Consider the following 21,211-nt stretch of genomic DNA (forward strand, 5'->3'; position numbering starts at 1 on the left):
ACCTTCTTCAACCCTCCCAGTCTGGCTTCCGGGCTATTCATTCCATTGAATCTGCCCTGTTGTACTCCACCGAGACAATCAATAAGTATGTGGACGAAGGATAGACCGCGGCTTTAATTCTTTTAGACTTAAGTGCCGCTTTCGACACTGTTGACACCATACCCTGCTTCATGATCTAGAGAGAGGGGGTGTAGCTGGCGGAGCATGAAAGTGGATGGAATCCTTTTTATCTGAGCGTAGCTATCAAGTCATGCAGGGCAGGGATTATTCTAGTTATTATTCAAGCTGACCCAGGGGGTGCCTCAGGGCTCTATCTTGAGCCCAACATTGTTCAATCTTTATGTTGCCCCAATTGGCTAAAATCTCGGCTAAATTTGGGATTAATGCCCTGTCCTATGCTGATGACACCCAGCTGGTGGTCTCTCTGGCCCAAGCCCGGGCTGGAGCTGCCTCCAACTTTGTATCCTGCCTTCAAGAACTGGCTGTATGGATCGCAAATAACTGCCTAAAGTTGAATGGCAGCAAGACCGAGGTGTTGGTGCTAGGGAAGGCTCCATCAGTATGGTCTTCGGCATGGTGGCCCCAGTCATTGGGTCCTACTCCTACACCTTGCGAGTAAGCTAAGAACCTTGAGGTTTGGGTAGGCAACAAGTTGTCTTTCGATTACCACACCAGGCGGGTGCAGGCGCCTGTTTTGGCATCTTGAGGGGACTACGGAAAACCCTTTACGCCCTCCCCACTGCATCTAGAAAAATCCTTATTCATGCACTGGTAACCTCTAGCCTAGATTATGGCAATCTTCTGTATCTAGGTGCAACTGTTAGATGCTTGCAGCGTTTGTAGTGCATCCAGAATGCAGCAGCAAGACTAGTTCTCATGCTCCCGAAGAGTGCCTCAGCTACTTGTGTGCTGGCTTCTCTACACTGTCTTTCCATCAGGGAGGGAGTAAAGTTCATGGCCTTGTGTGTGAGTCATCGGATTTTACAAAGAAAGGGGCCCATATATCTGCATTATTTTCTAACTCCCTATGTACCGACTAGACTGTTAAGGTCCAGCAGGAAAGGTAAGAGAGTCAGGATGGGTGGGTGCTTGTTTCGTTACTTGGCGGCCCAGCTGTGGAACTCGCTCCCTCAGGCACTCCGGCTCGCTCCCTCAGGCACTCCGGCTGGAGTGTTCTGAATCTATCTTCCGGAAAGGTCTGAACACTTATCTATTTCCTGTTTCTTAAATTGTTTTGTTTAGTTGGTTGCTGCTGCTTCTTTACTGCTACCTTAGCGCGGGGACACACTGGGCTCAGTGTAACCAGGCGCTTTACAAATGTAACTATTATTATTATAATATACTGACACCAATCCGGGGGAGGGCTTGCTAATGCCAGTGGATGCTAATTTAAGATCTAATTTACCAATTCCAAGAGCCACCATGCATAAGAGTCCTCATCTGTTAATTTTTGCATAACATGCCGCAAATCAAAAGAACCTCTTGTGCTGTAACCTAGCCCCGAGCAAGGGAACACACAGGATGCATCTCGGGAGCGTAACAGGAAGATCTTAGGCCCATGTAAAAGTCTCCTTGAACGCTTAGATTCTTTCGCCACATCAACTGACCCAAGTTTTACTGTATAAAAAGAGTCTCTTTTTATTTTTATTTTTTTATTTTTTGAAAAGCTTTATTATACCATTCACAAAAATTACAGGAGTAGACCTACAACCACAGGGGCCGGACACCACATTCAGGAGATATATATATAAGAAGCTCAATAACACAGCTCTTCAGCCAGCAACCCTGAGGTCTGGCAGCGGTACAGGATATACGGTGCATTAATTAAACACAGTGCAGAGCGCATGTTATTCATAAGGTTTTCGTTCTGCATTTAACCCCTCCCCCCAAGACAAGATAAAGAAGAAGATACAGGATATCCGGAGCCACACAGTCGAAGATATAATTAAGGTAGGTAGGTGCAGGAAGACAGTCGCGGACCAACTTAAAGAGACAGTAAAGACGCAAGCGCTAGCGAGCTCAAGGAGGGTAAAGAACCGAACAACCGATCTCTCGTCGTAGCCGCCCACCCTCAGACCCACCCACTTGTATACTCAAGAATGAAACAGAAAGTAATGCTACCGGACACTGCAAGAAGAAGAAAGGGGCCATAGAACAAAACAAAGTCAAAATAACAAACCCCTCCACCCTGCACCCCTGCAATAGTTACGGCCTACCCCACTACCAGCGTGCCTGTCGCCCATAGGAATACCCTAAAAAGAGAGAGAGAGAAAGAAGGGGCCCTAGAACATAACAAAGGCAAAATAACAAACCCCCCCACCCTGCACCCCTGCAATGGCTACGGCCCAACCCACTAGCAGCGTGCCTGTCGCCCAGAAACATCCCTAAAAGAGAAGAAAAGCGGAGGAGGAGAAATAAAAACACACTCCCGGACTCCTTTACCCCCCACCAGATATAACCACCCTGAAACACGGTCAAAATAGAATGCAGCGAAATATAAAATCAATCCGGGGAAGTATGATACACACCACCCGACTCTCGTACATTACAGGTCACAATCCCAGCATCGAGATAAATTATTATGCCAACCCCAAAGAAGGACACAAGTTAACCCTGGCCGGTACGATTATTAACCAGAGCTCTTATAATCCAGACCACAACAGTGAAAGCAGCAGAGCGTTCATAAAAGTACGAGCGAGTTGAAAAAAGGATGAAAGTGCGCGGCATCCACAAAGCAAGTGAGGAAAAGCGTGAAAGGATAATGAAGCTCTCCGATAATCACTGGTGATCCTGTTGAGGCACTCAAGACTGTCCACGTCGATGTTCAGTGGGTTATGGCTCAAGCAGTTGAAGCTAACAATGTTCACGGGCGTGCGAACCATCCTGTAGGGATCAGCAGCGCACATGGAATCCGGCTTCCGCACAGGGTCCTCGAAGTTGAGCCCACAATGTTCCATGGGTAGTAATGCTGGCTGAAATAATGCCGAAAGGTCGCCGTCCGGTCTACGGCAGATATTGTCCACTGTTGCAGACAGTGCCTGGCATTGGACGATGATCTGTGAGTGGAGCGCCCCAATGACCGCCATTACGGCATGCAGCGATGGTGTGCCTTCTGTCCCCTCCATCTTCTCTCACGAAGCGACAGAGCAGGATATGAACCCCGGAGGTCGACTACACCGGGGTAGCAGGCACAACTGGAGCAGACAACAACAATGGGCGCCCTCACCTCACGATTTCTACACCTTCGCCGCTAGTCAGGGCTCCGGTCCGTCACCCCCGGGAGGCTTACAATGTCTTCGGGCGTCGGATACAGGACCGCAGCAACCAAGGAACCACGCTGCGCGTCTGCGGTGTAGACAGGATATTAAATCGCCATTGGAAACGAGTAAAGTGTGTCTCCGTTCAAGAGACCGGACGAAGCCAAAAATCCACAGCCGATGTTGTTGAACTCCAGCCTGGGTGGGTTGGAAATCGAGGCCCCGGCTTCCACGCTGAGTTAGGCCGAGAATGAAACACGGCGTATCTTCATCACCCGATAAGTTAAAAAGTTCGGGATTGCACCTCCAGACTCAGTAACTCCTCGCGTACACGGGAGTCAGGTGTAAAAGCAGGATAGATTGCAGGATATACGAGCTGCTGGTGGAGGTCGGCAGAGCCGGGAGCTTATGCGGCCATCTTGTTACCCTGCATAGCTCCTCCTCTCGAGTCTTTTTATTTGATTAATTTTTATAACTATGATTTCTACTCCATCCCTAATGGGAATTTTATTAAGCTCTTTGATTTTATTTCCAATCTAGACTGCCAGCAAGAATCAGACAAAACTAAGGGTATCCTTCTGGGGGGGTGACTTTAATGGGAAATTACCAGATACATCACATAGCACAGGGTGTCATAATTCCAGCCCTACCTGTTGCAGGGGCGCAGAGTTGGCTATGTTTCGGAGTATGTATAACCTCACCAATGCCATGGACATTGTGGGCGCATCACACGCAAATAACTATCCTGTGCCGACATTCAGAGGAAGGGGGTGTTCCTCCACTATAGATTTTGTCTTTATTTCACCCGTCCTCGTAGATCACCTAATGGAAGTAGAAGTTATCACTATGAGTCAAGGGGATCATAACCCAATGAAAACAGTGTTGAGATTAGCCCCCTGGCCCATGTTTTCTTCTGAATGAAGGGCTAGGAATGTAATGCCCTCCACTGATAATGTAAGACTTCTATGGAGGGGTATTGATGATAATGATTTGTTTCAGACAGTGGTGAAGGACAACATGCACCTCATAAATTCATGTTTATCAGCTCAAGATCCATACCCTATCCATATCAAGGTCCATGATTTTATTAAACTCTGCCTAGCAATTAAAACTCTATTGTCAAAACCCCTTTCTCTTGTGAAACAAGGCTCTACATGGTACAATCATGAGTGCTCTGAGGCAAACAGACAATTGTGCAGAGCCCTATCATCTAATCCAAGGTGTAATCTAAAAGTGAAGTTGGCCAGGCTGAGGTATAAAACTGCGATTTCTAATCGGAAAGAGGAAATTCAAAAAAGTCTCTGGGAGAACCAAGCCAAAGCTGCAAATAAAAAAAAAGGTGATACATTTTGGACAGCTGTGAGGGATATGCGATCCATGGGGCAGATCCTAACTCCCATTAGCTGTACCATTGCGAGTGAGTCGTGGGAAAACCACTTCACAAAGATTTATGCTGCCCCGCACAAGAGTCGGACTACTTTGTGCCTGGACCATTAACTAGAATACAGATAACCCTGTCTGAGGTGGAAGAAGCCATCCAACAGAGTGTGGGCAATAAAGCCCCTGGTCCAGATGGGCTACCCATTGACCTTATTAAATGGAAACCAGACTTTTGGGCGCCTCTTCTATTAAATGTTTTTAACAATCGAATCTACGCTCCGCTACCCAGTTCCTGCTCTTTGAGCATTATTGACCCGATTTTTGAAAAGGGAGATCGTTCCCAAAGCAATTGTTATAGGCCCATCTCCTTATTTGATAATACCTTAAAAATGTTGGGTAAAGTCCTACTAATAACCAGATATTAGAGTGGTCTGAGGAAAACTGTATTTTAGAGCCCTTTTAATTGGCTTTTCAAAGGTCAGCACCAATGAACAATGCCTAAATCTTAATCTAATTATGGGCAAATACACCATTGCGCGGGCTTCGCCAATCTTGACCTTTATGGATTTAACTTCTGCTTTCGACCTTGTCAATAGGTCAAAGCTCTGGTTTATCCTCTTGGCCTATGGATTGGACGAGCCCCTAGTGCATTTTTTGGCACACCTTCACAAAGACCTTAAGGCCCGGGTCAGGATCGGTTGCGGAGGCGAGGTCACCGAAGCTATTAAGGTAGGCAGCGAGGTTAGACATGGTTGTGTTCTAGCCCCCCTGCTTTTTATCATCTATATTAACGGACTGCATAAAACATTAAAATCAATGACTCAAGACGTACCAAAAATCAATGGAAAAACACTCCCCGTACTACTCTAATTGGATGATGCGGTCCCTTCGCATTCTAGTGCAGGGTTTCGTTAACCACATGGACAGTTTGGACTTATGCACTAACTTTAAAAAGTCTTTTATAATGCCGTGTGGCCCTAGGAAAGGCCAACTTAGTTTTGTATCTGTGGGTAATCAGAAGCTGACGAGCAGTAGCACCTTTCCTTACCTTGGGGGTGGTCTTTGCTGCGAATGGCTCCCTGGACAGAGCATATGGCTCACTCCAGGAGCAAGTTCTGAAAGGCCACCAACTCGATTCTCAGCCTTCCACGCCCAAGTAGAGCAGGTGCTTTTACATTTTTTTAAATCGCAATGCGTGCCAACAGCCACGTACGGCGCTGAGGTCTGGGGCATTGCCAAGAGCTCCTGTATCCACCTGGAAGAGAACAGATTCTGCAGGAAGCTGCTAGGCGTCCCAATCTCTACATCTCAATATATCTGGCTTAGGGAACTCAATCTAAATTTATAGAAGATTTTATTAGGGCCCGCCCTGCCCTCTTCTGGTTATCCATCTGGAAAAACCCGGCTGCATCCTTAACTAGAGAGATCATTAGAGATTGTATTGGATGTGAGAAAGGGAAGGATATCCCTTGGTTGTCAGGGGTGTGTTGGAGCTTATGTAGCGTTAAAAAGGGGAGTATCTTTTTAAACCCTAGCACAGCAGTGACTATGCATAAAAATGAGCTTAGGAGTTTGCTTTGTTCGTTTTATATAGAATGGAAAGAATTGAAACGGAATCCAAAAAATCCCTCGTCCTCGGGTACATGGCTATTTAACATCCTGTGCATCCGCTGGCTAACTAGCTTAGCCTGTCCATGAGCCATCGGTAGAGGAGCCTTTTATTTTGCTTAAGGGCAGGCACTGTTAAATTTGTATTGTGTTTTCCCCTTGGTCACCACTCTAACCTCGATCACTTACCCGGACTGTGTGCTGGTCAGAGTGGTCAATCTACTTTGCATTTTTGTTTTTTTGTAAATCTTATTCAAAGTATTCTAAGTGGCTTTTTACTCCGCATTTTAAAAGTGTATGCCCATCAGTCTGGAAAATGCTTACCTGCAGTTACTTACTCTGGATGACGGAGAGCTGGTTTTTCGCACAGGCACTTTTTTGAGAATTGCTGTTCGAGCACGTCAGATGAGGTCTAATCCTTGAGTCTTCATAATATTTATATATACATTTTTGTACGAATCTGACAAACTATTGTATATGGTATGTTGCCAATGGATTTTATTATGACTCTCTTACTTGTATATTTTTAAATCTGTTTTGTTGCTGTGCTTTTATGGATACAACGCTTTCCGAATAAAGTGTCTTTGAACCTTGATAAAACTAAAGTTGGCCTCATGAGTAGCTATTTTTAAAGTACATTTGCCTAGAGGTGTGTGAGCCACTTACAGGTCGAGCCAGGCTTGGAAAACACACACTCCCTAAACGCTGTATAGATACATTTGCCCACTTTCACACACACACGCTCCCTCACACACTTAAAAACCCATTTCATGCTCCCTAAATCACATTTAGTTTCATACAAACACGCAATACTACTTTTCATTCTCACAGTCATACCCACTCTTGAAAACTCACACACTTATTGCTTTTACTTCCTGGCTCTCACACATTCACTTTCACATGCAGGCCCCGCCAGTGGAGGCCTTCAAATCTTTAACACATGCAGCGGGTTTGCATTTTGTGCAATGTACATAATTGCATATTGAAACCTTTTCAGAGACTGCCACAGGTATGTCTCAATGGAGCAGAGATACTTAGGAGGTGATTTGGGTGCTGCAAATCACCCAGGTTTATAGTTATATAACAAATGTTTATAAATGGCGTACTGACGAATCAATACTAGTGTTGCAGTGTTTGGAAAAGCATGAATGCATTGATTTAAGTCTAGAGGGCAGGGATTTTCTCTAATGCAAATCCCTTTCATTTAAATTGTTGATAGAGGAACATTTGCGGGCGTTTAAAACAATAGGCAAACTAACAAACTGTATTGCCCTAAACAATGTATCCCACACACTCGCACCCATTAGGATTTTTGGCCACCTTCCGACCCCCTCTTATAGACACCCAGCAGCGATACTCCTCCTCTCCTAACTTCCAGAGAGGCACTCGCAGCTCGTCTTCGGTAAAACACAGAGAGCTTTTGAACCAGCTCAGCAGCAACCGCATCATAACCGGGCTGTCATGAGTACCGGTACTCTCCTTGTCGGAGTAAAGGCCCCGGTACTCAAGGGGAAAAAATATAAAAGTGCCGGTACTCCGTACCGGTGAGCACCGGTCCATTTAAAGCACTGATGGTGACAGAAAATAAATGCACTCGAAGTGCCGATGCAATCCAGATGGAAACAGTAATGGATGTTCAGGGAGGACTTTAAAGGCTGACTTGGGTAGCATACTATTGATGGCATTTAAGCATTTGGGCCAGATTTTGCTGGGATGCATGCAAAATTTAATTCATGCTAAATTGCCCAATTAGATTTGTTATACATTTTTCAGTTGCGATAGCATGAAAGGGAAATAGACATCCTTAATAGCACAATCAGAGGCCTGATGTACTGTTTTACAGACAGTCTAGATTGGGGGTGTTCAAAATTCGCTTAATTTGCTTATGCATAAGTACACGAAATGCAATTCCGTCATTTTGCGCTATATTTTAATGTCAAGCTGTTGGAACTTATATTAGTTGGGTAGCATTCTCTGACCTATTTAGCTTTTTCTGCATGGTTTTGCTGATTCTCTTATGGGACCTCGGCACTCTGGACACTGAAAATACACGGGAAAGCGCGCAGGCCCATCCTATCTGTGTTGGGAAGTGGCGCTGATTCCATGTTCTGAAACACTGGTCAATCTGTCATTGCAGACCGGTGGATGCACACTGGCATCTACTGTGAGTAAACTCATTAGCAGCTTGCTATTGTAGGCTGCAGTGAGTGCGCACCCGCACCTATGGTGCCTTTGATTGCGTGTGCCCCCTACCACGAAGGTGTGTGCGTGTGCTCAAACACTCATATTAGTTAAACCGCGTGCAGACCCGGGCGGGCGCAATTGCACCACTGGTGCTGAGAGCTATGTTTCCATCCTGCCATTGCAGGTCGGTGTGCGCAATAGTGCATGTGTGCCCAGGTAGTGAGGAATACTTATGTGTGTTTCACCATTTGTGAGGCCTGGTCTTCCCATAGGTTAACATGGGGAAGTGGTTAACATTACTTCGGACTGCAATAGTGGATTGCAGTGGATCAGCCTCATGATGTTTCATATCATTGGGTTTCCATTCGTTTAGGGGGGTTTGGCATAACTAGTTTGGAAATACCACTTACAGAATATGGACATTTCTATGCACCAAGAGTCTCGGGACCGTGGTGTCTTGCTCAAATGGACACCAGGGGTCGGGGTAGCACATCTGTGCATTGCCCAAGCGACAGCCATAAACCAATGGCATCTCACAGGGAACAGTAGACCTCAGCCATTTGAGGGCCAGATGTGATAAATTGAAGATAGCAGTTGTGACACTTAATCTTTAGTGTGCCCATAATCTACCCCCTAGAGACTAAGATCTGCATTCTACTCCCCCATGGCAGAGAGGCCTACAATTTAGGGGAGTCATCGGTGGTTCAAAGGGGAACCCCTAAACCACCTTAACTTCAAAGACACACAACCGTATAACTACGGGGGCCATCCTTCAGCAAAGGTTGAGATATCCTTGTGAGGATGAGGAACCAGAGAACCTGTACTTCGTAGTGTACACTGCCAGAGGACTATGTTGTGCACATGGAGGTTCACTGCCCAAATAGTACCTGGCCTGGACCGAATACCTGCTGAAGTGTGGAGCCCTGAAGTGCGCTCTTTAAGGGCATAACCGCGGGCATCGTGTTCTCCCTGAGATCTCGGGGACATCAAAGATCTCCCACCAGGGACCTTTACCATCTACCTGTGACATCTGGAACGGGTGCTATCTCAAGTGCCCACCACTGCTACTGAATCCCAACCGGTACCGGGTTGTGAGCATGGAACTAAGACTTGTGTCTGGAGACTGGATTGTCTAGGACGGGTGGTTCCTGTACTGTGGGTATCCCGACACTCTTAAGCGTCTAGTTATTGGTGAATGGATTCACTGGTTGTGAGACCCCGCGTGGCCCATTTAATTAATCGTGCCACATCTCTCCTGTGCAACACATTAACTGCATGCTCATTGCGTGCAGTGTGTGATTCACTGGGTGCGACCCTCGCTGTGGGGTGTACCCGTCCGCCTCATTCTCCCATATGTGGCTCTGTTGAACTTGCGCCTGTGGGTGTGACCAGACTGGTTAGTGCAGCCTGTACCATCATGCACCGGACGTGGTGCCTCCTTTCCAGGAAGGTATGGAATTGCATCTCTTCGCTGTGTCTGACCGGACTTGCCTGGTGCAATGCGTCTCAACATGCACTGGTCAAATCTGAAGTGCCTTGTGTGACTCATACCAACGCGCACCAGATGCTATACCAAGAGTGGATGGGCACGACCCGGATCATTGTGTACCGATCTAGCACCTCATCCTATCGAGAGGCTCCCCTGTGTTAATCCCTATTCATCGGTTGTTCCCTTGTTGACCCTCATCACGGAGGTCCAACTGCTCTCTCTACACCTGGCCCCTCACGAAGACATCTTGGTAGTGGGTAATAGCGAGAGAGATTAACTGGGTTGAAGGAACGCTTCAAGACAGTTCGGATGTGAATCAAGAGACTTCCTGACTCCTTTATGTTTTGAGACCTGTGGGTGAACTTCCATACTGGCTGCTAACCTACCCTTGTTCACGTCTACCTCCTAATTAAAACTGCAACATATTACCACCTGCTTTCTGAGAACCCAGAGTAAGGGGCCAATTCTGATGCGGTTTGGAATCATTCTGACCTAATTGGTTTGGGAATGGTTTTCCGACTGACTCGGATCAGAAGAGTACGACCGACCGATTACATTGCATGCGGATCCTTCCAGATACGATTGGGTCAGAGTCCCATCGACTTCAATGGGAGCCTATGTTCGGACCGAATGCATAGGCTCCCATTGAAGAAAGGGGTTTCTGGGGAAAATCAGGCACCCAGTGGCGGGCATCCCCTGGTGCCTATCACACTGTGCATGGCTGGTAAGGGGGGGGCGTATAGGTACCCCCACGGGCCAGATTGGGAAGGCTCCGGTTGCAGGGGGGCCTGGTAAGGCCCCCCAAAGTCTGATTCCGACTGCCGATTTCAGTCAGACGGCACGATTCGGAAAGGCTGTCCGAATCCAGCATCGTAAACGTTCGTTCAGAAACACGGCCTCTAGAGACGTACAAGTCTGCTCTGTACGGCTCGGTCATTCCAAATGCCGTTGGGTTCGGATTAGGATATTCCTTTCTCCTAACGTGCATCATAATCGGTCAGAAACCTTTCCGATTCGGTCAGAAGGACACGTTTCCGATTCGGATGGAGCAAAGGCCGTTAGGAGGCCTTCCAAATGGTATCAGAATCGGCACCTAATCGTGATTGTGCGACCCAGTATCTGGGAGCCGGGGTTGGTTATCTTCCATCCAGGGGTATAGGACAATTGGGGTGAACTAGAGGTTGGAGGGAGGCTTGGGCCACTGAGCCTGCAGAGGATGAACCATTGACCTGCTGAGTGCATATATGTGTATGTAAGAGCGTGCCGTGCGGACTGGCTGATACCTGTTGCCCGAGAAGCATGGGGAATGTGTGTGTGCGTGTGAGTGGGAGTGATCGTGTGCGGCCCCCCATGTGATTCACAACACTGGTCAGTGGTGCTGCATTATGCGTTGATTGTTTGCCAAAAGCACAATATAGTTGACATTGGGTTTTTCTGCATGGCCCCAGTCCCCGGTGCTGCTAAAAAGTGTTCTGTTTTCATGTATTTAGATAGTTTTGTTATCTCAATTGGAAGTGGGGGTTGAATTAGGAATTGTCCACAATGTGCATACTATTGATATCATAACAATACGACTGGGCTTAGTACTGCCAGTAATATTTCCCAATGTGTTTTATGCCCAAAAAGTATATGGTATAGGGATTGAATATGCGTTTTGGATATAAGCACTTTTACATACATCCTGCGTGAAGTCTCTTTTGGGACACTTGGTGTGTTTATCGTGAGTGGCTGCTATGCCTTTGCTTTACACATTGCCTCTGTAGTAAGCCTGACTGCTCAGAGCCAAGCTACCCAAGGATGAGCACAGGGTATACAGTGAGTGTAATCACCTGCCATTGACGGTAGAGGTTGTTCTGCCTGGCTGGGGGCATCCATTCAGCCTGCCAGACACTGCTCGTTCCAACAGAAGTGCATCCTCACATCAATTTTTGGCGCAAGGACACATTCAAACAAAAGCAACCTGAACAACAGTAGCAATTTTTTAAATATCCCCACTGAATCACAGAATTCATAAGAGGCATGTTTTACCTTTTCTCCTGTGGCCAAAGACTTCTATGAAATAAAAACGAAATATTCTTCTGAGGCCTCCTGTTGGAACAGTAATGCCTCCATGCATTGTAAAGGGCGCATACCCTTGGCCTGGGAGATTCAATTGCATGTGAATCTGGTTTCGTGACTTTATTTTGGCCTCCACTGTGTGCACACAGTAAGCATCGGTCCGAAGTTGGCATTGAACCTTACAGCCTGGCTCTGAAGTCATGGAGAAGTGCCAAAAGGGTACCCTTAACTGGGCATGAGACATAATGTCTGTAACTATGGCATTATACAATGAGTGGTAGCGGCAGTGTCCCATGTATTTTTCTGATCCGTAACCGAACAGGCCTTATTAACAGTTTAGAGGTATGTGTGCCATGCCTACTCATCCGCTAGAGTAACGTTCCACTTGTGTCATAACCAGACGCTGCACTGACATCCCTGTGTGAATATCGAGTGAGCATGCATGAATGGGGCAAGCATGCATAGTAGTGGGAGGACGTCTTCCTGAGTACTGTTACTTGACTAAGGGTGGTGGAATGGGGTAAATCAGCTGATACAGTTGCTTGTGAGAGAGAAGTTTCTGAGGAGAGTCTGGGTCCTTTGTTTTCCTTTGAGTGGCCTATCCTAGAAAATTGATGAGAGCCAGGCACAGAGCTTGAACATTATCTTGCTGATGTTGTGGGTACTCCTGCTTGGAGCCAGCATTGCTATTAACTCCTGAGAGAAGCCATCATCTTTCACAAAAAACACTGTCTGCACTACGAAGGAAATATGAACTATGTAAAGAAACCAGTACAAACTGCTTTCTAAACCAAGGCAGAATCGCCACCTACATTGCAAACGGGCATAAACTTGTGAGTAACAGACTTCTTGTGAAACTTTTCCTAAGTTTTTGTTTGGCAATGGAGTCATGCTCTTTTAGTGCTTGCTTAGAAGCCTAGGCCTCTCCCTGGTAGTGCGATGTACAGAACCTGTTCTATGAACTGAATGGGCTCACTAGGCATGTCTTCACAAATGGGTGCACAATATGGTTAGCCCCTATAGTTGCCACACCATTATGTGTTGGCAGCTGTCCTGTTCCGTGTTAGAAAAGGTCATATTAGACTACTGTCCGAGCCCTAGGGTAAGCCTCATAAAGCGGCGGTGGCAGCATACCAGGTTTTTGTGAATTACCAGTTTGACCAGACCTTTTTCCCTGTGTCAAGGAGAGTCATGTCTACTGACCCCTCTTGTGTAAAGTGCCACTATTATGTGAACCTCCTATCTTTGAGCTGATATTCCATTTTCATGTTGAGTGCCTGTTTGTGCAGTGAGTGTGTGACACATGTTTGGTAGTAGAACTCTGTGTGTGCTGAGAGTTTAAGTTTTGAAGCCAGTGGAATGTAGCCTGGTACACAATAGAAGGTGGATACAGCATCTCTAGGCGTGTTTTGACTACATGTCCTGTGGAGATCCAGAGACTGAATTAGAGGAGGATGTAGACAGGCTCTGCTTAGAAATTCAGTAATAGAAAATAGATGCTGATTTAATTCTTCCTGATTACTGACTTTTGGTAAATGGTTGGGTTAGCAGTGGCACTGCTGCATTTAGAATGTTATACACTTTCTAAGCAGGACCTGTCCTGGACCTGTCCTTTACCTGTCCCCGATCGCTGTTTTAGGAAAGCTGATGACAGCCATGGGCAGAGATCTCGCACTTCATTGTGCCATTGTTTGGGCTACTTCTGTTTGGGACCAGTTTCATTGCTACATGCTGTGAGAGCCGGCACCAAGGATAAAGGCTATGTTTGAGGAACATCCAGAAAATTACATTTAAAAATGTGAAAGATAACCACACCCCAAATCGGTTCTGAAACTTCAGACCGTAGATCTGCATCCCCTGTCTGGAAAATGTGTATAAAAGTGGCATCCAGACCCCTCCTCATTTTTCCTTGTCAAAGTTCCTAATGACCAAGGAAGGGAATTAGCTGTGAAACAAGCTCTGTTATCTGTGTGACAGCCAGTCTCTTAAAAGTGAGGAGATATTACCTTAAGTTTATACTTTCTGTTAGACGAGATGATAGTGTGCCTTGAGCAAATGTCGTCAAACTATTAGTGTGCCCTCCCCGACGGTCCACGGCTGTGTTCCCAGGGACACACTAATACTTTAGCAAGTACTTGTAAATGAAATGGCCTCAACGCCCAGCCCGGTATATTTGGTGCTTCTAGGCTGTCTTCACTTATGTTCAGAGCCAGTGGAATGCAAGGCCTTACTGGCCAAGAGCCATATCTGAATTTTAAAGGAACAAGTTTGGTCTTAAAAACACCACACCTCATTTTGAAAGTGCCCACATCCTTGTATTTTTTTTACAATAGTATGTAGTGTTGTTAACCTCTTTTATTTATCTGATTAACACTTGACAGCAATCTCCTTACTCTTGGACATTAACAGGTGTCTTAAATTCTAAATGAACAGGACAAAGTTGTTAAAAAATCAGACTAGAAATGTGTGATCTTTTGAAATGCATCAAATGTGAATTTCTGCAAAAGGCCTGTTTGAGGAACAGTTAGCATACAGACCAGTGACTCTGACAGCACCCGTCTTCACCCAAGTTCTGATTATAGACCACTGCGTGGTCTCAATGTATAGATCTTGCTGTTCCTTCTTGCCACACTTCATGCTCCACTACTCTTTGTAGTAGTGCTCAGGCGGTGCTTCCAAACCTTTTCAGCTAAGGTGAGCCTCCCTGCTGCTTTCAATTTTGTCTCTGTTAGTTTAACTTGATTGAAATAAATCAAGCTTCCATGAAAGATAAGATTTGACGAAACATCTGCTTAACTGTAACAGTTGTGTGCCAGTTTTGGTATTTTTCATAGACCTACATGCAACGTGCCCTCCATTACTCAGTCCCATGCTCACTGTGCCACAGGACTGAAGCTCTATCTTATTGATGAGGCTTACAAATGCCAAACCGCACTGAGGTTCCTTTTGATTCCTTCTGGAGGGTTCATGGCGTGACCGTTTTGGCTGAACTGTCTCTATTGGAGAATGACCAAGACTAATTTGCATATGGCTGGTCTCTGTCTAGTGTGGCATAGTGGGTGAAAACGATGGACTGGATTAATGCCGGAGTGATCAGCAGTGCATGAGATTTATTCATGCAGTCCTATCACCTTGTTGTTTTTTTCCAGGCAAAAGCTAAAGTAGCAGTAGATCAGATGGTGGTTCTGAACCTTTTTAGGTTTCGACTGGGGAACGGAGCGCAAGCTCCGCCCCCAGAGAAATCTCTAGTGTTCAGTAGGGACTCTTGGAATACACCCTCTGACCCATTGGCTAGCTCCATAAATGGAGGCTAGCCATTGGAACAGAGAGGCGTCCGTCATGGCCGGACCAGATTCGGGGGCGTTCCCGAGAATTTTTGGCTTTTGGCTACGTCATGCCACGTCAGCCAAAAGCCGGGAGCGCCCCCGAATCTGGTCCGGCCGGGCCGTGCTTGCTGCTGTCCTGCCTTGCGCCGCCCGCATCAGGCGTCCATTTGTTCACCATCTGTTAGTTGATGTCGCATCCCCGCAGTATGTAGCTCACCTTTTTTGAGCCCTTGTGCGGCTGCTGACAGGCAGCTCGTGTACTTTCTCCTCCCCTCGGGGATTCTGGAAACGTAAATTGGCAGTGAGAGAAGCCCCGGCCTGAGAGTGAGCTCTCTGACTTGGTGCCTGCGGAGTGGAGGAGCCCGGAAACAGCTCGCGCCGGCCGGGTCTTGCAAAGCCTCGTCTCCACCGTGCTCAGCTTCATGCCTGGGATGTCGTCGTAGGGAAGCTTTCTGCCACGTGCCATTCTCTCTCGCGATCCCTGCGTGACGGAGCCGCCTCTTGCAGCCATGGGGGGCTGCTGAGCCGCCCCAGCGCCGGGAAGTACTGCAGGTATTTATGGGTTTATTAAACGATCTTTTCTGGACAGTCTTGTGTTTAACGTTTGTGGTGCATTGCATTTATAGCATTCAAGCCCCATAGTTCTGGTTGGAGTACTGAACGGCATTCTCTATGGACGTGAATGTTTCCTTTTACCTGAGTCTCCGCATTTCTACCGCAACTTCCCGCCACCATCTCAGCAGAGATTCGAAAGCGCACTGAAGCGTCCCCTCTCAGTTTCTCTTTCGGTGCATTGGAATCTCACCGCCCCGTTCTTCTGCCTATCGTCTTTACCTCTCGCCGCTTTCTGCCTTGTCAGGGCTTAAGGTGCTTCTAAATCGCCTCCGAGGCGCTGTATTAAACTATAACCCCCAGAGAGCCGCTTATTTCCAAGTTACGGTAAAACACACATTTCACTATCGGCGTGACACCGCGTTTATCTTTACTGTCCATCTGCACAGAGTGAGGAAGTTAGAAGTTAGTCCCAAAATACTGCATGTGCGTGGTGGCGCCTGAGGGCGAGGAGAGGGAGGGACCCTGGGGGAGAAAGACAACAAGAATCAGAAGAGTGCCACCGGGGTAGTTCAACGAAGCCCAGCGCCGGGAAGTACTGCAGGTATTTATGGGTTTATTAAACGATCTTTTCTGGACAGTCTTGTGTTTAACGTTTGTGGTGCATTGCATTTATAGCATTCAAGCCCCATAGGTCTGGTTGGAGTACTGAACGGCATTCTCTATGGACGTGAATGTTTCCTTTTACCTGAGTCTCCGCATTTCTACCGCAACTTCCCGCCACCATCTCAGCAGGGATTCGAAAGCGCACTGAAGCGTCCCCTCTCCGTTTCTCTTTCGGTGCATTGGAATCTCACCGCCCCGTTCTTCTGCCTATCGTCTTTACCTCTCGCCGCTTTCTGCCTTGTCAGGGCTTAAGGTGCTTCTAAATCGCCTCCGAGGCGCTGTATTAAACTATAACCCCCAGAGAGCCGCTTATTTCCAAGTTATGGTAAAACACACATTTCACTATCGGCGTGACACCGCGTTTATCTTTACTGTCCATCTGCACAGAGTGAGGAAGTTAGAAGTTAGTCCCAAAATACTGCATGTGCGTGGTGGCGCCTGAGGACGAGGAGAGGGAGGGACCCTGGGGGAGAAAGACAACAAGAATCAGAAGAGTGCCACCGGGGTAGTTCAACGAAGGGAACTTCTTTTCAGAATTTCCACTCTGCCGCCAGCAACTACCTTTTCTTTGCAGCTTCCTTGTTGGGTTCGGTAAACATCTGTCTTTTCTCGTCACTGTTCGTTTCCGGGTGGTTAGTTTTCGCAAGAGTCATTTTCCCCTCTCAATGTAATCCCGTAATATTATTTTGGAGCCGTGAAAGGTGCCCAGATGGCACTGTAAGAGCACTATATGTTATTTGTCTGTCTAATCTGCAAATCCGTTTAGCCGTGGGAACGTGTCCAATGTGACACCTTCCCCTATGTAAATGGACAAAAAGTTTGTTTTGAAGTAGTGGTCTAGAGAAGGGCAATACCAACCCTTAAATTAAAAAAATAACTTAAAAAATAATCTTTAATGCAGACGTTTTTCTTTGAAGAAAAATGAGCTGCAATAAAAAAAACATACTGTGGTGCTCTGCTGACATGCTGATGCCACGATCCTTGTGTTGGCATCTAATTAGAGTGAGTTGCAATTTGCAACCTACCTCATGAATATTGATGAGGTAGGTCGAATTGTGACCAACTATAAATGATGTTTTTTGTAACCGGACTATTAGCGCATAGGTTGGTTCCCAAATTTAAAATTGCGACCGCTTTTTGTGAATCTGTTCTTTGTACATCTGACCTAGAATCTTGCAGCCAGAGTGTGATGATCTTACAGTAAAATTTTAACTTATATCCGATTGCATCCTGCTACTTTTAGCACTCCATCTATAATGGGAGAAGTAAAACTACAAGAAGCAGGTTGCAAATGAGTGCACTTTTAAAGGCCATGACTGGCTGTACATATCACACCTGTCAGGCGTTAACTTAAAAATCTCGACAATTACAGGAAAGGGGGCAAACCAATGTTTGAAAGTGGACAATAGAACCTTCCAAATAAGTTGATTGCATTGTGAAGCCGCACTGCTTTGAGTAAATGTTCACAAATAGATTCTGCTCTAAAGTTAGACGTATTTGTAGTGCTTAATGTGTGCTGGTGGTTTCAGGTGGTGGGCAGGGCCACCCATTTTTAGGTTTCGGCTGCAAAAAGCTGCGCAAGCGCTTTTGCAGGAGAAATCTATTGAGTTACAGTATGTGGCTCTGGAACCCGCCCTCTGTTTCATTGGCTAGCTCCATAAATGGAGGCTAGCCATTGGAACAGGGAGGCGTCCGTCATGGCCGGACCAGATTCGGGCCATTTATTTATCTGTTTCCAAAACCAACACATAAATACAAATGTTGTCATTTACAATGCCAATAGCTCTAACTTTTCCAAAGGCGAAACCATTGCATTGTAAATGCTTGTTTACATAAGGTGAGCATCCATTCTGCTTTCCATCATTGTGTCTCTTTTACGTAATCATCATTATCCATGCTTCTATGAACATTCCAGTGGTGGAGAAGAAAGTTGCTTAGTCGTAACTGTAGTTCACCAACCTTGGTATGTTTCATAGTTTCACATGCAACAACCCACTCTCCTCCCTGTTCATGAGACTTTTGAAAGGACCTTTCACTGGAGGTGCTTTGAAAGTGTGAGCTATGGAATCAAAGCCCCTCATTATTTGCTGTTACAATGAGGTGAATAGGATGCACACAATACAATGGTAATGAGTGTAATTATGGTCTTAATCTCTTCGGCGCTCATGACGAGCCCAGCTCGTCATGAGTCACAGTGGAGCTGTGCTCATGACGAGCTGGGCTCGTCATAACGGCTGTGCTCCCCCCACACACAATTGATTCCCCATCTGTGCGGGCGAATTAATCAGTAGGCGGTGTCGTGACGAGCCCAGCTCGTCATGAGCACAGCTCCACTGTGACTCATGACGAGCTGGGCTCGTCATGAGCACCGCGGCACGGCGCCTCCCCCCCTCACCCTCTGCACCGTAGGAGAATTACTCCCACAGCGAAAGGGTTAAAAATCACCCAACTCCTGATACTACAGACACTACACAATAGTTATTCTCTCTCTTTCTCTCTCTCTCATGTGCACACACATGTACATATATTTAACCCCAATTTCCGGAGATCCTCAAATAAATGTAAACAAATTTAAATCCGTATTTGTAAAGCGCAAACTACTCACCCTTACGGGTCTCAGGGCGCTGGGGGATGTTGTGGAAATTATGGGAGCTATTGCCCAGAGTCATATGGTGCTAGGCTGAGCTGCCGCCAGAGCTGGGGATCGAACCGTGAGCCATGTGCTCCGAAGTCAGCTGCCCTGCCCGCCACACCCCACGTCTCCAAATACACAGACTCGTCATCTGCGAAGCACTGTACTTCGAAGATGTGGTTTAGAGGGGGGGCTTTTTTCTTGACATAGGCAAGGCACTTCACAGAAAGTGAAATCATTCTGACTGGAAAAAAACTATTTTGTCAGAAAAATGTGACCCACACTAATAGTCTCTAGCCACATCAAGTGAAATAGTTTGAAAAAGGTTTGGCAATGTTGCAGTGGGAAAATTGCCAAAAAAGACTGAGGTGTTTGCTCCAGGATCCTGTTACCAAAAGCTGGAAGAAAGAACTGACTTGTCACCTGTGGGACATGATGGGAGGGAAAATTGAAGAGTGCTCCTCAAAGGCAGTGCCAGCTTTCACTTCCATGCCAAACTGCTAACACTACCCTATATTTCCTTTCTTTTTCCTTTAAAAAAAGGTTTATGGAAGATATTTCTAATCACTTTTTTGCTATTTTGTTTTGAATTGCTATTTATTTATTTTAAATCATTGATTTTTTTTAAACGAAAAATTACATTTGGCCAGCTTTAGCCTGTTATAGGCTACAAAGGGAGTTTTGGACAGTTGTTTTCACTGTTTAAGCACACTTTCCTACTGTATAGCTTTGCACATTCTGTATACAGGTGCATTCTTTTGTAAAGTGCTCAGGATCCTGTGCTTTGATGGGACAATTCACTTCTTATGACTGATAAGGATTCTCCTGGCAGAGAACTATGATTACAGGTATGTAACTTTCAATTGTCAGTGCGCAGACTCTTGACCATCTTAACAGGAAAGAAAGACACTGGCAAACAGCTGTGAATTTTATGGCTTCTGCAGAATCGGAAATATTCATTCTGACTGGTTTCATCACTCTGTTAGCTTCTTTTAAGCAACAGAAGGGCTTGGGGCTTTTTATAGAGGCAAAATGATTTTCAAGAAAAAACTCAGTTATTCACAGTTGGCACCAGTGTTTATGGAGTTTTGTATTTCTCTCTGAGTACCAAGGAGAGTACTTTTCTTGGAATGTTGATGAACCATGTCCCTTCCTGAGTGAGCTGCATCAATGGAACTCCATCACTGTTTCTCTGTGATTTTACAGCTCTTCCAAAGGCACAGGAGATTCTCTCCAAGCTAGCAATTTGGGAGGAAGCTTACAAGTGATAGGAGCAACCATGCACATAGCCACAAGCAGAGATGCACGATGGATCCTTGGCTGTACAAATTCAGCCATGGGCACACACTTGAAAGAAAGGAAATATCAAATCATTCCACACATGCAGTTAAAATGAGCAAGAACCAGGTAAACATTTGGTGAGAGACAGTGTGTTTTGAACAAGCAAATTACATTTATACAATAGCATATACATTATCTGAATATGAAACATGGAGATCAGCAACAAAATGTCATTATGGTCCATGAGCCATGCACCTGGACTGCTTTTAACTATACTTGGTCAGTTGTTTTGTAATGTACTATATATTTTCCCTTTGTTTGTTGGTAAATGTCATGTTTTTATGTTTTATGTTGCTGCTGAGTTTAGTAGTTAATAAAGGAAAGCATGACGTGAAGTGTTCCACCATGGCCATAGGATTTGATTACTCCTTACGCTACCTTTGAATGTTAGTCTCATTTCTACATCAATGTCTGGTGCTAAATTTTGTCTTACTTTGTTCAACTCCTCTCTTTCACCTTAGCTTGATCCTGCACTCTAGCTATTTCTTAGTAGTCTTTGTTTTGGCATTGATTCATTATCCACTGTGAGACTTTTGTGGAGGAAAGTCATCACCTCCTGTTAACTTGATTATCCAAAAAGGCTACTCATTGAGAGATCCTCGGTTAATTTTAAGAGGCTTGCACTTATTGATGCAAATGCCTCAGTTTACGTACTGGTAATTGCACTACTCAGTGTCCCACTTCCTCACTTTACTTCATAAAACTATGAGGCAGTTCT

At 45.8% G+C, this 21,211-nt stretch overlaps 1 protein-coding gene across 3 annotated transcripts in view; it reads left to right on the forward strand.

Moving 5' to 3' along the window:
* Positions 1-21,211, forward strand: part of ATF2 (activating transcription factor 2) — a 403,773-nt gene that overhangs the window by 105,624 nt on the left and 276,938 nt on the right. The window lies entirely within an intron of this gene.

The sequence above is a fragment of the Lissotriton vulgaris genome, unplaced genomic scaffold (genome assembly GCF_964263255.1).
Source record: "Lissotriton vulgaris unplaced genomic scaffold, aLisVul1.2 SCAFFOLD_798, whole genome shotgun sequence".
Lineage (NCBI taxonomy): Eukaryota > Metazoa > Chordata > Amphibia > Caudata > Salamandridae > Lissotriton > Lissotriton vulgaris.